Genomic DNA, 4,261 nt, shown 5'->3' on the forward strand with positions numbered 1-4,261 from the left:
GGGGGGGGGGGGGGGGGGGGAAGCTGGAGGAGTTGCAGGTTTTAGCTCAGGTAAATAAAGCCTCAGTTGATTGACAGACACATGTTAGAGTCAGCCATGGGCAGAGGATGGTCCGGGGTCAGAGGTCAGCCCCCCCCCCTGCAGACACACCTCCTATTGTTGGCTTTAAACACAAGCTGCAGGCACTTCTCTGTCATCACTTGAGTCAGAGGATCAGATCTGAGCCCCTGCAAGTGCCCCCCCCCCCCCCCCCTTCTGCCAAGATCCTCTCCTCCACGTTTCAGACCAAACTTCTTCCTCAACCTGACAGAAGCTTCAGCTTCAAACCTGCAGGATGAGATCAACCAAACTCCTTTCATGTTTTATCAGCAACAATTAGGTGCAAAATGTAAAAAATAAATAATAAATAAATAACAGAATGAAATGAGTCGTGTTAAAAAATTAGGCTGTTTAAGAAAAAAAATGGTGATTTTAAATTTTATGTCAGCAACACGTCCTGCCACGGTTCTGTGACGCCTCAGCTCTTCCTCTAACAAACATCCAGGATCTGAGGAGACCAGCTGGAGGTCTTCTTGTCTGATGGAGGACTCTAGTGCCCCTTTTCCACTGGTTCCACTTAGTGTAGTGTCGGTACGGTTTGGTACGGTTCCAAGCCATTTCCTTTAGGCCAGATCCATGGAACCGGCCCTTTTTTTAAGTACCTACTTCACTGTGGTTCCAAGCGGCCCCAGCTGACACCAAAATGTGATGTCAGAACACTGTTCGTCACCGATTGGCTAAATTATTGCAAATTTTTAAAATTTTAAAATTTATTCATCAAATGTGTTTCCAGATCCCATTTTGCCCATTAACTTTTTTCAAAACAACCTAAAAACAACCTCCACAAACCACCCAAAACACACCCATTTGAACCGGACTGGAACATCAGTGGAAAACCAACCGGTCCGACCCGTACCTACACCGACCTTTCCGACACTACACCATGGCAAAGGGGCATAGCTGTCTGACAGTCTAAAACCTGTACACACTGTCCATGTCAGACGCACTAACGCACCCCCATACCATCAGAGAGGCAGGCTTTTAAAGACGATAACAGGCTGGATTTCACTACAGAGGATACAGAAGCCGTGTTTCCATCAAGGTTTTTAGATGGGCATTTTGAAGAATCACATCAGAAAAGGTGAAACGGCATGATTCGAAAAAAAACTGCCTCTAATTCGCAAAAAAGTTGATACGCTCACTTCAGGTGGTTTTTGGGTTTTTTGAAAAGGAGTTAATGCACAAAAGGAGAGATGGAAACACATTTGCCAAATAAGTTCTGACGTAGCRAACATTTACGTCACATACGATCAGCTATTTCTGCTGTCTGTCCGATACTGATCCCGGTACCAGAGCGACTGGCAGCAGGACCCTCCTCCCGCTGTCAGCGTATTCTCCGTTATTCTCGTAACGTGATGAGAATTGCATTTCTTTCTCTATGTCTCCAGACAGCAGTAGCATCGCCAAAACTAGTTGATATGACAGAATAATTACAACTTTCCCGATAGTAGCAACACGTTCCTGATAACTTCTCTCCATGGTCCGGAGATGTGTGGACCCTGAGAGTTTACCACTTTTACTTCCTGTTTACTACAAACATGCGTCTGATGTAATTGATTCGTTTCAAGCCAGTTGATGGAAACACGTCGGATTCACATTTCTTCGAAATTTAAAAAAAAAAACTCACTCAACATTTGAATTAAAATTGGATGCAAACACGGCTACAGTTTGTGGTTCAGACCGTCGGTCCAGAGAAACCGAACGGATGCTGTTCTTTGCACGATAGAGCTTTAAGAGTTTGCGGATGATGCGGTGAACTGTGGAAGTGTTCCTGAGTCCATCAGAACCAGACCTGGTTTTTTACTGACTTTCCAGCTTTGAGCTCTGAGATTTCAACAGATTCTTGAATATTTTGATGATATTTTGAACCGTAGGCGACGGTTATATTCGCTCTTTCCAATTTCCCATTGAGGAACGTTATTCTGAAAAGTTTTCCATGAGTTTTAGTCTCAGTTTTCACAAACCGGTGAACTCCTGCACGTCTTTATTTCTGATGGATTCAGCCTCCAAATTCTCTTTTCATTCAGTCGTTTTGTTTCTAGTTAATCTAATTTGTTGAGAAATGCTTCTCCAGCTGTTTCCCATTTGTACCACTTATTTTTACAGCCTTTTCTTGGCCCAGTCCCAGATTTTTTTTTTTTGGAAATATGTCACTGCCATAAAATTAAAAATGTCCTTTTTTTCCCCTCGAAAATTGGAACAATTTCCTATTTGTTTTGGTTTTACCGTTGCTTTCTGGTTTTACTCATATTTTACATCCCTTCTTTCTCTTTTCTGTTAAAATCTGGAGCTGCATAGAGTCAGGTTGGAGCGTGCCTCAACCAAATCCACAGGAGAGACTTTTGTCAACACGACACCGTTTGAGAGGCGATAAACGACTTAACTGCCCGCTTTAACACCAGCTCGCGCCTACAGACTCTGAGAGCCCCAAATCCTGGCCCGAGGGGGTTATGGTGGGATCAACGAGCCCTTTTTTAGAGAGCGTGAAGCATTTTCAGCTGCTTTTGTTGTGTTCTTAGCATTCTAGTGAAACACTTACTTCCTCTTTAAGAGATAAACGTCTGGCCTGTGGGAATGCTTTAATCACTGATGCTTTTAGGGTTCAGGTTAAATAAAAGGAAAGAGTTTACGTTTCATATGAAGTCTCTGCCACTGACCGACCTGCAGCCTGGGTTTCGTTGGATTTCAGGCCCTGAAAAGCTGAGGAAATATTCCAGGAATGTATCGAATATTTGTCGTCCGGCCAAAAAGAAAGGTGGATCGGACGATCGGGATGAGGTGCAGCGGGGAGTTTCTCCAGCGGAGTGGAAACAACCCGAGTTCAACGCTCGTCCAGATTTACAGATTCTGAAAGCGGTGATGTCATCTTCAGAAGGTGTTTTATCATCCGAAGGCGTCACGTCGAAAACATCGCCTCACACAAACACAAACGACAGGATGCGGCCCTCTGCACCTGGGAGGCTTTGATCCGGGATGTATTATCCTCACAGGCCCAGAGCGGGAGCTTCACACAGCATTAACCTTTTATTTTTGGTTTTTATCATCTCAGRTAAAAAAAAAAGGTAAACAAACCTTGGCGCACACGTGGAGTGTGACAGAGGAAGGGCGATTTCCTTTTTCTCAGACGTAAAGTGTTGTGCTGAAAAGCATCTGGCACAATGCAGAGTGCCTTCATTTCCTGCCAGCCTCTCTAAGGAGGGTGGGGGGGACGGGACCCCCCGAGTAGCTCCCAATTGAAAATAGAGTCATGCTGCTTTAAGCAGCTTCTCACAAAGTTACAAAAAAAAAGAACAGAAGCAAAAGATACAGGATGGAGAGACGAGGGGGAGTGGTGGTGGTGGGGGGGCATCCTGGGAGGCGCCCCCCCCCCCAGCTGAACTGAACACTGATGTCACTTTTGATCTCCAAATTAAAAGACGTTCCTCCCAAAGGAGAGGTACAGAGGGCCACCATCAAAGCAGATCATTTCACTTTTAAATGAGCTTAAGGCCCAAATCTGCACAACTAATAATCCTGACTGATCAAGGTTCTGCTGTAACTTTGATTAAAAAGATGCTGATTTTCTGTCTAATAGTTAGAAATAGTTTGTATCTCATAAGCTGCAGCATCAGTTAAGAAACTAAATAAGAAGAAAAGTGCAAAAGTATTCCTCAGAGTCAGGCTTTAAATCACAAAGTTGGGATTTTTTGCACAGAAACATTATTTTATACTTTCMTATYAAAGGGGRAATATTATGTGTTTCTCAGGCAYACATTTAAATACTATACCATAATAAAATATCTATGTCACCTTTAGTTGTTATTAAAATGCTGTTTTTACGTTTAAATAGAAAATAAACTTATTTTCTCATCACTTCCTCTTCTAAACGCCTTGAAATTGGCCTCTGTCTCTTTAAGAACCACCTTCCGCTTCTGTCCCGTCCATTTCAGTCGGGGGCACGCGCTATGATGCAGTTTACTTGGCATCTGAAAATACATTTCCTCAAAGGTATTTTGAATCTGAAAAGAGCTTCACTGAGAAGTAGCCTAGTGTTAGGAGCTCAGCAGACAGTTTCAGTTTCACTTTCAGTTTCACCCGTTGTTTGCTTTGTTACTGCTGAGAGCCTGCAGGAGTCATGGGCGGGGTGTGTGGGGAGGGGAGGGGGTTGCGCTCTGCCATGAGG

General features: G+C 43.9%; 2 protein-coding genes across 2 annotated transcripts in view; both read left to right on the forward strand.

Moving 5' to 3' along the window:
- The window catches only part of sptlc3 (serine palmitoyltransferase, long chain base subunit 3), a gene marked incomplete in the record, with an annotated part of 37,863 nt that extends 34,011 nt beyond the window's left edge, over positions 1-3,852 (forward strand). The window contains 1 exon segment of the mRNA XM_014005954.1: positions 2,761-3,852.
- Positions 1-4,261, forward strand: part of ism1 (isthmin 1) — a 14,192-nt gene that overhangs the window by 863 nt on the left and 9,068 nt on the right. The gene's annotated exons all lie outside the window — the stretch shown is intronic.

This window comes from Austrofundulus limnaeus, unplaced genomic scaffold (genome assembly GCF_001266775.1).
Source record: "Austrofundulus limnaeus strain Quisiro unplaced genomic scaffold, Austrofundulus_limnaeus-1.0 Scaffold33, whole genome shotgun sequence".
Taxonomy (NCBI): domain Eukaryota; kingdom Metazoa; phylum Chordata; class Actinopteri; order Cyprinodontiformes; family Rivulidae; genus Austrofundulus; species Austrofundulus limnaeus.